Genomic DNA, 12,964 nt, shown 5'->3' on the forward strand with positions numbered 1-12,964 from the left:
CATCAATTTTCATGATATTAAGTGGAAGAAATGCGAGCTAAAGAACAGAATTAGAAATAAAAATTCCAGGTCACTGGTGGATTTGTTATGGAATGACCCGTATACATAAATGCCATTAGTAATTTTTGGGTCTTGGGTGAAAAATTGATTGCGATTTTCAATGTTGTCTCACGTCACGTATAGAACCAGATCCGAGCAATGCAAAACATCCGTGTGCGCACTCATTCTGTAAAACCGTAGTCTGATATTGTTTTCAAACATGCTTAATAAACCATTCTGACAACGCATGCTTGGTATCCACGCAACTTGTGACTGTTGTATACAGTGTGTTTGCCTTTTGAAATTCACAAGTGTATATCTTAGGTAAATGTTTATTATATTAATTGTTGGCGTAAACAAAAGCAAAATCTCCATAATAAACAGGGACACTGCATTATTCATCAAACGCTGCATAAATATCTCAGAAACATATCCCATGATAGTGCATTACAGTTGTGGAATAAACTTTTCAAAGTGAATGAGACAATGTGAATTTGAAATATCGATCGAAATTGTGTAATTTTTACTGTATTCGTATTTATATGGGCTATGAAGGTGTATTTTTTTATGCCTGTCATGTTGAAGTAACTTGAATATTTCGGTATTTTCTATTTCATTGACCAGCTATAAACTGAGATTACCCCCCCCCCCCCAAATCAATACGAGGACCACATTCAATTTTACAAGGGATCCCGGGTTCGATACCCTGTGGAGGCACAAAGTGGTTCAGATCCCACTTTAAACTGTAGGTCCAGTCCCGATTAGCCTTACTGTGCATAAAGTGGACTTAAATCACCAAATCAATCAATCAATGAATCACATTAAATTTTATTGCATTACAAACATGATATTACATACATTGCATTACAGTATCATGACACATGATTCATATTTGATTAACAGCCTCCTCGATGGCGTAGTGGTGTCGGCCTCCGTGGCGGAGTGGTTAGCATAGCACGTTACGAAGCCAGGGATCCCGGGTTCGAATCCCGGCTAGGACTTGGATGTTTGTGTTGTCCGTAAAATGAGAAAATCGAGTAAAAATAGAAACACTGATATGTACGAATGCCGAGAAAAAGTGTGAATAACGGGGGATACCACCGAATAGGGTTATTCCTTTGGAAAAAATAGTAGTAACGTCTTCGCCTTGTAATCAATGGGTCCCGGGTTCGATACCTAGTGGTGGAGGCACATAGTGGTTCGGATCAAACTTTAAACTGTAGGTCAGTCCCGATTAGCCTATCTGTACATAAAGTGGGCTTAAAGCAAGAATTCAACTCAAACTTGATTAAATATTTGCTGTTTTTTGTGATTTTTTTTTACTTGTCAGGGTAATTTCTTCAATCACAATGACTTTTATGACAGGAGTAAGAACTTGAATCATTCTTATTTTTCTTACAGATTAGCCTTCGCTGCAATGTTTGGGGAAGGGATTGTGAATGTTTATTGTTTGATTTATGCGGAGTTATGTAAGTGAGGACGTTACAACATCCACCAATGTAATGAACTTGCATTTGCAATTATAATTGGCTTGCGTCGTTGCAGAGAACGGTACAAAGGCAAAAATAAAAGGAGTCGACATTTCTGAAACATTAAAAAGAAGACGAAAAAAGGAAAGGAACAAATCCCGACCGGGCTGGGGACGAATCGATATCTTGAAACTTTCCGCACCTCAAGTGTATTCGGTTGCTATGGTAACCACCTTGGTTTCAGGACAACCCACCTCCCTCCCATCCGCAACCATATGTTTGCGTTCGCGTACCTCCTCTCTAGTTGAAGCAAAACTCGGCGTATCTATGCACCGAATGTAAACATACTGTGTGTACGTAATCAGCTGACACGAGACCCCAATGTTTCGCCCCCGTCCCCCCTCCAACTCCCGAAAATAGCTTTTTTTCCCCTTCCTAAACAATCATGTAGCAGAAAACGCTTTGCCACGGCGGAAAGTAGTCCCCCAGCTGATGTGTATTTTCGCGTAAGACCTCCGCGCCCCAAACAGTGTAACAATATTGCATGAAAAACGTTCTAGGTGCGTGCAAAGTACGCATACACCTTCACAAACGCGCTGTTCTCCTCACTGTGCGTGAAAATGCTTCGTTGCGTACCCGTGACGTCAGGCGGAGTGATACGAAACTGAAGTTCCTGTTATATAGCAGACGACAAACTGAACGCGGCGTACTGTCACTGCTACAGTAGAACGGGTGAGGGTTTGTACATTAGGAATTCTGTGAAATCGGACAGTATTTTGTATTTTTGTACTTTTATACGAAATTCAACAAAAAAAGACGCTTAAAAACGATAACAATTACGAGAAATCTACACTCTACGAACGTCTGGCGTTATTGCTAATTGGGTGAGTACCATGTAATAGCTATCTATTGTTGTGAACGTTCACGTGTTGTATATTTGTCAAAAAACCGGGGACGTCGAGGGGAGAGGGTTGAAATCATTCACAGATTTTTGTATTTTTTTTGTTTCTCGTGTCTAGTGCTTTCATAAAAGATACAAAAGCTGTTTCTACAAGTAGACCGGCTTAATTTAGGGTTTTGATTGTTGCAGTTCATTAATATATAGTGCACGAGTATGGTATAATTTTAATATTTTTACCGTGCTGTTGTGCGTTAGTGCGTATTGTAACATGCACAGAGTAGGTTGGAGGGACACTTGATAATTTAAATTATTTTGTGGAGGGTACGTATTATTGGGGATGGCTTACCTATACTAATCTTTTAGTTACTATTTTTCCCGGAAGAGGGCGGGGCAGTCGTTATTAATGGAATCCTATCGAAGCATCCAAAAAAAGCAATATGAAAGGACGCCGGGGAACGTAAATCAATGCTCTCTCTGGTGGCGGAGTTTGTGTGACCTAAAGACCTGAAGTGCTGCATTGAAGGGGCGCCTGCGCTTACGACCAGAGTTCGATACCAGGTTCTGCCAAGCTGGTTTTATTTTGTATGGGAGGTATTCTTGGGGGGGGGGCGTGTGGGCGGGTTCCCGTTTCACATGATTGCTCGGTTTTTGTTTTTTTTACCTTTCGCTTGATTTGTTTATTTTCAATTTATTGAACACCTGTGTTAGGTTAACCAAGATATCAATGAATAATTTATATGTATTTGTTTCATTCCCATACTACACAGCCTTTTTATTGTGGCAGGAGTAATACATTTCCAAAAATTACTGCAATTCTGTAAGAAAATTTACAAAATATAAATTAGAAAACCGGTTTAATGATGTAACTTCTAGCAGGAATATAAAATTCTAATAAATTTCGATAAATTGGATGCATGATAACACATTTCTGGTTTTGTTGTTAATTTTTTAATGTGACTAAACGGGAGTAAAATATATTATTTATTTCTTAAAAGAAATTAATTATATTTTCGTGGGTGTCATGTTTTCAATTTTTTTTTTTTTAGTTCCCTGGTTCTGAGAACTCTTTATTTACTAGCTTTATTGTGGTTTTCCGTACGGTGGATGGTGGAAGGGTGATGAAATATAGTATATTATTTAAGAAGAAGGGAAGTGTCTTATTTACGGTATTGTCTAATGATTGCACCATCGGAAAGGGATGCTACATTATCTTAAAGTGAGACCATAGTCGAAACATATTGTTGTGTTCGTGATTAGAAATTGAGTTCGGGCATCTTGCCTACTTGCACGCGACTCTTTTATATGTAATCGCATCACCCATTAGTGTAGCAACAAAAATGAACAAACATAAATATATCGTTTCATAAAATTAATGTTGGTTGGTTTTCGTGGTCTCGGCATACATTTGTGAAACCGAACCGTCTTGGGTTCGAATCGCGAGTAAGGCATAATCGTTCATTGCCCTCATCAATAATCTTGTCCGTTGTGGTAGTTTCACATTTATAAAAAAAAATTAAAAAAAATACTGGATGAGTGAAAAGACGGGAAAATGTAAATTAATTCCTTCCATTGCGAAATTTCTGCGGTTCAGTGGACCTCCGTGGCGGAGTGGTTAGCGTAGCGCACTACGACGCCAGGACTCCAGGGTTCGAATCTCGGCCTGGGATGTGCGTTCTTCATATCATCATTCATCCTCATCGTCGCGATTACAAAAAAGTGGCGGAGAAGCGACGCTAAATAACAAATAAAATCCTACGTTTCAGTATCGAATTGGAATTGTGATCTAGGGATGGTGTTCTTTTATCATTGATCTTTCATTAATTTCATCTAATGACCATTCATCTTTATCGTTGCGAATACTCTGCACGGATGGAACAGCGAGGTAGTCGCTTTAACACACACACACACGTTTGGTTTAACAGTGAGCTAAGCGTGCGAAAGCCTCAGTGTAGGTTGCATCCCGGCATTCGCTTGGAATAATCGAGGAAAATCCCCGGCAGGAAACTCGTGGTTTGGACCAGGATCCTCTCGATTCAAATTGTCCTTCAGAAAAATTATCCTTTTCATCTCCCCACCATCCTATGTATGTCCGTCGTTTCATCAGAGGGCCTCTCTGGAGGCTAATGTTATTATAAAAATACTCTGCGAGGTTCGTGACGCAACATTTGGCAACGTCGCAACATTGTAGGCTCACGCACTAAGCAGGCGGAACCTGTATCATCACGTGATTACGTCGTGCTGTGACGTATGTTACAAAACGTTGCGATTCGCGTAGCTGAATGCTGGGATTTAAAGTTTAAAACCCGTCCGGCAAGTGCCTGGGATGAGCATGGCTTCATTGTTAGCAATCCCATTGTGTTTCTTACGATATTACCCCAAGGTGTGCGGTGATGTGTTCCAACAATGAATAAGAGTTGCTTTAGCATTGCTAATGAATGATGATGACACATTAATGGAACGTGCTCCAATGCGTGCGCGGTGCATGTCTCAGTGGCGGGTGGTCAGCTAGAGATACCAGGTTCGAAACTTGGTCAGGCAGGCTTGGATGTGTCGTTGGGTTTATCCCATCATCCATTTTATCACTTCATCATTCATCGATTAATCCAAGATGTAGAAAAGATATATATATAATTACCTAATTAAAATACATGGGTAGTGATGTGCGATATTGTCCTTTTAAAGAAATAAACATTTGTCCTGTTCCGATCATTAAGCCTATATAATGTATGTGACTGTGTGTGCACCCTTAAGTGTGAACACCTGAAAATACTCTGTGGTAAAAATCATATTTTTTGTAAGATCGAACAAGTATGTACTAGTTCTCTATCCAGCACAGAAGAATTGGCACAACATGCAGTTTACAAAATGAGGCTTTATTCTGTGTTGTCTTTACAATAACATTTCTGGGGAATAAACCTTATTATGATTTATTATTACTGAACTGGCAGGCCCCCTTGCGTTAATGGTCATCACCACGTTTGCATTGAAACTGGACTTTTGTTTTAATATAATACTTCTAAGGCCAGTGGTTTACAAAAAATAATTTATCCGTGGAGGCACATAGTGGTTCGTATCCCACGTTAAACTGTAGGTCCAGTCTCGTGGATTTAAAGCAAAAACTAAAAATAATTTATAATTCATCGACTGATAAGTGTAATCAATGTTTTGATCTGGGAAATTTCCTTGGAGACAATACGAACATTTTATTAGTAACACATTATTTACGTACATATCTTTCAGAGAGAAATCATCAGTAACAAGAAAGGTGTAGACTTCTGATGCTAGACTCTGGAGTAAACTCAGGATCTGATGACCTTAGAGAGTCTCAAAAATGATCTTCAATTTATTGAAACAATTTTTTTTTTTTTTTTTTTTTTTTTTTTTTTTTTTTTAAAGTCTATAAATTACTCTAAATATCCGTTGTGGAATTTTTGGGGAAGCAAATTCGAATAGTCCTGCTCCGTGGTCGTGTGGTCTAAGGCTCTGGCTTTAGACTCCGACTGCGGGACGGCATGAGTTCGAGTCCGCGTGGGTTCAATCTCTGGGTTTTCAGGCTGTGTATAGGGCCGGAGGCAACCCACCATCGTGAGGAAATTGGGAAGCTGCGAGTGAGTAGCGTAATCCGGTCACGGATATCTCCTAGAACGGCTGGGGGTTCGATGTGCTGACCCCTTTTCACCCCATTACTGGTTGAAGATCTCCACACCTCTAGGGTAGGATTGTGGGAGGGAGACTGGCAGTCGGGAGATCGGCCAAGGCGCTTAGGGACAGTTTTTTTTTTATTTTTTAATGCGATTGAAATGAACTAAGCTACCGTGAAGAAACAAACTGCAGTTCGAAAATATTTTAATACAATAACCTGTAACAATGATAAAAATGACACCAATGCAATGACCTTAAAAACAAATTCAAAACAAAACCAATGTTTTCTGATTCTAACAGAAGGGAAACGAACTCCTATTATGACCCAGAAGATACAAACGAATTGTCGATGATTTTTTTTTTCTTTGAGGGAGTGCCCTGCAAGCTATACCTGCGCTACGCCACTGCTTCTGAGATTTACCGTTTGATGGGATTCCAATCGCAGACAAATATATTAGGTTAGGTTAGGGTAGGTACATACATCTGGAAGTGATTCCAATCCTTGGTTCCTTGTTCTGGGCGTGGTCCCACTCGCTGACAACTGGGGCAACTTTTCGGCATTCAGGTTGCTGTACTCGAAAAAGCGAAAGTATTTGTGTGGTTACTCTCGAGTCGGCGGTATGAATTCTCACGCCGTTCGTTACGGAAAGAAAAAGCAACGGCAACGTTGCCAAATTTCAAAACGGTTTCGTGTGGTGCGTTGACCAAGCGCGATACTTCTCTACCCTTCAAGAATTGACTTTTTTCCCCCTTGTTTTTCAGTATCCAGCAATCATCGATCTGTTAAGCACGATTCTTGTAATGTGTTCAGATCGATTCAAAAGTTGTTTTAGTTCGTGCGTAATGCACGGAAGTGTAACTGTGGGTACGCCTCGGTAAAAGTACATTGTATACCACATTGAGAGTGCCGAGTCAGAACTGCAAATATTGTGTGCCTGTTTGAAACACATATTGCAGAATGGTTGTTACTGCTGAATTATTACTAAGAAAATTATGTTCTTATTTCAAATTGATCATTGCTTTCCTGAAAGCACACGTTGCGCTACCGTATTGTTGGGTCATATCTGGGTCTGCTTCTTCGCTGACAGGTTCATGATGCGAAATCAGAACTCTAAAAACGTAAATGTGATAAAATATTAATATGCTGATCAAGGCAAAATTTATTGTATAAAAGATATACACTTAAAACGTAAGGTTTCCACCCTCTAACACTGTCCTTTTCACACGAAGATATATTACCCTGTTAGAGGGTGGAAACGTTACGTTTTTAGTGTATATCTTTTATACAATAAATTTTGCCTTGTTCAACATTTTAATGTCTTATTAACATGGAAACAAGGCTTAACAGTGTTACCATTGTAAATGTGATGCATATTTCTACCGTAGGGTTGATATACGTCCCGGATCATTTGTTCCGGTGTCCCGAAAATTTTATTCGGGACACCATAATGTCCCGGAATAGGATGAGAGAGCAGAAATGATTAAGACTATACTTTCATGAATGTTGGTATTTATTAATTACGTTCCTGTGCATGAATCCTATGTAAGGTACAAAATGGTTTTCTGAACATTCTTTTGAAGTCTTGGATTTTTGTGACTCTTGTTGCAAAAATGTATCGTCTAAAATTAGGCTACATGGCGTCGTTTTCATGTTTGGAACCCTACAATAGTTTCAGTGTATGTCCATAAAAATCATGTTCCTGGTTCGAACCTTCGTGAGTGTTCCTTCATGAATTTCATCATATTATCACTCATTCTCATTTTCGCGATTAGCCAAAAGTGGCATAAATGCGTAGTAAAATAAACCAAATCAATCAATCATAATACCAACTCCACCTCCATCCCCAACAACCTTCCGGCCAGCGGCGTCGCGAATTTTCACTTATGAAATATAGCAACCCTATTATTACGTAACCTTACTCAATTCGTTCATTAACTTAACGACAACTGGTCTAAATCTTGCGTTTTCATTGGTACAGCTGTAACTTTGGTTCGATTCCCAAAGTTTTTGTAGCAATTTTCATTTACGATCTTTTAGCTCTTTTCGAGCCGTGGAAATGTACACTTTAAAATAATCCGAACAAAAAAGTAAAGCCCTTCCTCACAATTGTTCATGTTACTCTTTGGCTTGATGTTGAAGCCTCCTGGCCTTGTAGAAATCGTTCAGACATATCAGGAAAGAGTACAACAAAATTGCAATAGCTGAATCTTGAATGTTTCTTCTTGGTCAACATGATTAATGACAAGAGATAAGCTTATCAGTGCGATTGCGAGAAACAGCACCCGGTGATACACGTAAGAACATGCAATTGTTTGAGAAGTTATCAGGGTTTTTCCAACGAACGAATAATTTCTGCACCTTAAAGATAATCAATAATTTCTTACTGTTTGACAACAACCAATGGGTCAATTCTCATGCATATATCTCGTGAAAGAATGCCAAAGCTGATGTTTACACAGTCATCATCATCAGCTAAGATCGTCAGCTTTTGAGCTTTTTTAAATGGATTTACACCGTTACATTTGTCTAACTTATTTATATGGGCAGGCAATTGATTCTATCCCAAAAAATCCAGGGGTTCCGTGTTCGAATCCCGGCCAGAGCATGGGTGTTCTTTGTGATTAGCCAAACGTGGCAGCAAATCGAAGTAAAAACCAAACAATGAACTATCCAAAAAATATTCACTTCATAAGATGCAGTAGCACGCTGATTGGTCGCTGAATAGACGTGATATTGACGTCATGAATAATGGGAAAATATGATAAAATTCGATATGACATTTTCCTATTTTTGGTTTATTTACACGTTAATTTTATTTTATTTTACGAACTTGACTTGTACAGAATGTTTCAAAAGTCGCGCAACCCTATTTTATTCAATTATAACTTAAAAAGCGCACGTGATATTTGCACTGGATTTCTGCAACTTGAAACCTTGTCCTTTGGATTTTTTTGCATTGCCATCAAGCTCCCGAATTATACAAGTTCCAGAGAGAGAATTTATTTTTCCAAATTAATTATTATTTTCGGTGCAGAAGAGATATTAAATTTTCGCAGGGTCATAAATTGAAGTACCGTAGCTGATCCCATGTTAATCTGTGGTTTGCAACCAATGTTGGTCACGTGCAATGCCGAGAAAGCTCTTCTTTGGAGTGAGTGAAATTGTGTCATTTTAGGGGCATTTAATCGTGGTTGGCAACACTAGTAGTTCAGACTTTTGTCACAGGCGATGGAATACAGTACAAGGGTATGATGAAGCACTGAATTCTACATGAAGCAACTAAAACAAAATAACGCTCATTGAAATTCATATTTGTTTACAGGGGCGCCGACTTGTCAAAATTATTGGAGGGGCTCTGATCACTGAAATGAATGAATGGCTCACTCCCTCCCTTTTTTAAAAATAAAAATTACGTCTTCGTATAGCAGTTCTTAAACAGCTACTATATTCTTCATGCAAATGAAATGTAACCTGAAAAACGTGTGTTTGTTTTTTAGATAACAATTAACATTTTTATTTAAAAGTAGGCTATGTATTTGCATTAAGAGGCCAACATTACAGTTTTCTGCCGGCCTCGGTAGCCGAGCGTGTTGGGTGGTCGGCTTAACTCGCTTTGATCCGGAGGTCTCGGGTTCGAGTCCCGGCGAGGGCATGCGTGTGTTTTTATGTCCGCAACAGACTTGTAACGAAAGGACATGTGACGGGAGCAAAGAACCTTAGTGTTGACGTACCCATAAAAATAGCGAATATTTACAATATTTAACAGTTTTATTTAATTATTTACATAAATGCTAACACAAATCGCAGGCAAATAGTTTTACTTTTTTGTTCTTGCTACAATATTTTACTTTTTAAATTTAATTTTGCAATAATAAATAAACACATAGCACGCCGTGCTTTAGCAATAATGCCTTTGATCATAGACGTTCCCGCTTTCGCAATACAGACTTTTCATAAGATTTCCTTGCGTACTTTACTGCAAGCCAGTGTTGAATAAACTCGAAGACTTTAGAATTATTTTCCCCATATTCTTTGGACTAGACGAAGAGATTTCGAGGATAACTAAATATCGTACATATCAATATTGCCTGAAAGTTGTGTTTTCGACCTCAAATTGTTCAGAATTCACTAAACAACATACAATCACCTCGTTATTGTGAAACTCATTTTAGTAAAAATGTTAACAATACTCATAATTATATACTTAGTATATATATATAGTAATAAGTCATGTGTTTTTCTGTCTCCGTTCATAGCTCCCCAAAGTTGATGGTTTAGCGGTCTCAGCCCCCCAAATTTGATGTTCTAGAACATTTCAAATGTGTATTTAAAGTTAAGTTCATGTGGCACAATTCAGAGTAAACTTTACAAGAGAAGCAAAATAATACATTAGATCCTCTTAAGCAAAATCATTCGGGGGACTCTGCCCCCACATCATTAACATTGGGTGGGGGGGGGGGGGCTGGAGCCTCCCCCCAAAGCCCCGAGGAGTCGGCGCCTATATTTGTTCATGTCGTACGTACTATATCAGAAGTTTGCCCTTGCACTTTGGGGTACGATGTGTACCGCCCGTGGCCTGATGGTGTAGTACGCCCCTGCAGCACGAATAATGGCGAAGCAGTTGGCATACACGTATCACGATACCATTCTCAGTCGATGCGCAGTTGTTTCATTAGCGTCCCCTGACAACTTAGCCCCTTTCTGGCATATAGAAGGCTCATTTCTACTGCATGTCAGCATTGTATAATGCACGTGCCATACATGCGATATAAGGATTACATAACGTTTAAACCTCAACACACGTCATTGGTTGGTGGGCTTTGTTCAGCGATGCGATTGCACGTCACCGAAGAAATGGAGCCTGAAATCATTTCCAAGTGATTTTGCTTTCGTACGTATTATCCGATATCGTTATTTTTATTGAAAATGCCAACACAGAAGATCAAAGTTGTGTCGTGTGCGGTCACAAGAATAAATATCACCCGGCAAATTGTCCATCGCTATTTTCATTAATGTTTCTCTTACATCGTAAAGTTGCTAATGAATGGTGCAAATGTTATTAAATTATTCGTTGACGTTTTTGTTTAACTTTCGAAACTCTCATTACGTAAAAGTGAATTAATTTGCTTCGTATTGCATTCGTCTGTACAGCTGACTGCAAACATGTATAAGGTAAATTGTCCATCATTTGTTTTTCTTGTAGAGTTGAATGCACAAATATCACCAAGCAAATTGTCCATGGTCATCTGCATTCATTCAGTTTTAATTAATGTGAGATTCGAGACTTGAAAGAAAAAGCCAACAAAGTACTTACACCAGTATCAGTGCAATGCGATTTCTTAAATGCGCTTAGGATGTACGTGAAAAAATGGATCAAACAGCAATGTACAGTTTGCATGGTAATAGTTACACGTCACTGTAGATTTTAAAGGACTAGACGGGGGCCATTCACTGCTTAGCTTCGCCTTGCATTGTTTTAACAACATAAGTCAAAATGGTGATGTGCACTCCTATTCACATCAAGTGACACACTTTACAGGGTTAAATAGTTGAAGAATGTGCCACTTTATCTGAACAGGAGTGTACAATTTGTCTGTTACTTTCTCTGCAGTCAAAGTGTGCTGAGTAACTGATACAGTGGGATCTATGAGTATTACCGTGCAAATTGTCCATCACCATGTTCGTGCACTTTATTTAACCCAATAAGGGCTCCAAGAATTAAAACAAAACTCAAACCAAACTGTTAACAACTTCTGCACCAGCATACATAAAAATTCATCGTCTAAAAAAAATGTAAGAGAAAACTTAACGAAAATAGTCGTGGCGCTTTAGCAAATTTTAAAGTAGTCCAGACAGTTTCTTGGTTTGACAACATGGCAACATAGCGACACGTGTCGAGATATAAATTCCGTCCGAGTGTTGGCTGCAACGGCGATTGTGATCATGTTTAAACAAAACGTCTATCAAAATAACATTACCAGCTCGCAACTTATGACGCAAGTGGCATTGAATGCCTTCAGGTATTGCATTGCAACGAAACAAGAATTTGCAAAAACAAATGGTGATAGATTTGTAGCTACCTACTTTCGACGCAGAGGCCAAAGCAGACTGGGCTGAGAATTTTTCGTGATCTCCGCGTCAATATAATCCATGAAGACTTGGGAACTTGGCATTTCTCGTAGGCTTTGAATGCCTATCAAGAATGCAAGGAGCTTGGCCAAAATGTGTGCTAAGATGAACTTAATGTTCCTTATAACTGGTCTCCTAAATTTGCTCGCCAAGTGTCGCCAAAATTGTTAAGTCTGATTTCAGATTCTGATCCGTAGTGTGTCACTCTACTGCTTGGGCCGTTGAAGTTAATAACTTCATACTTCGATTTGTATGCAACAACAACCACTGTCTCGATGGTCTTCAACCCGTGGCCTGCGAGCCAGAAGTGGCCCGCAGAGCCCTTTGCCGTGGCCCGTGATAGTTTGAAAACTGAAGTACTTAACATAAAAACCGGATAAGAAAATTGTAGATGGCAGCATCTTACAGTTCTCAATACAGTAGTATATCTTCGTGACCTGCGAGCGTAATTGAAATTGTTAATGTGGCCCGCGCTGCCTGACGAGTTCAAGACAGTTGAAGAAACAAATGGGTTTTAAATGTTTAAAAAATCGTTGATTTTGCTCACTTTTGTGAGTGCTAATTACGATTTTGTAGGCAACATTGCGGGAATGGATTCGTTGGTGGCCGATATCCAAGATCGCCCCTCCCCCCTCCCCCCCCCCCCCCCGCAGTGGATGTTTGGATCAAGTCTTCCAGCAGCCAAGAGCCCTCTCGAAGGCTTTACGGCCTCCTCAGCGTTGCAATGTTGGTGTTCGTGTCCTACGTGTATCTGTGGGCTAAATCTGCTTCACACGCCTCGAA

The 12,964-nt window shown here is 39.4% G+C and overlaps 1 protein-coding gene across 1 annotated transcript in view; it reads left to right on the plus strand.

Annotated features, from left to right (window-relative positions):
- Window positions 1–2,214: 2,214 nt before the first annotated feature.
- The window catches only part of LOC145999054 (protein Tob1-like), an 88,795-nt gene continuing 78,045 nt past the window's right edge, over window positions 2,215–12,964 (plus strand). Inside the window, exon 1 of the mRNA XM_083135997.1 lies at window positions 2,215–2,392. The gene's annotated coding sequence lies outside the window, so the exon portion shown is untranslated. The remainder of the gene's footprint in view (window positions 2,393–12,964) is intronic.

Source organism: Lepisma saccharinum, chromosome 14 (assembly GCF_977018435.1).
Source record: "Lepisma saccharinum chromosome 14, izLepSacc3.1, whole genome shotgun sequence".
Taxonomy (NCBI): Eukaryota; Metazoa; Arthropoda; class Insecta; order Zygentoma; family Lepismatidae; genus Lepisma; species Lepisma saccharinum.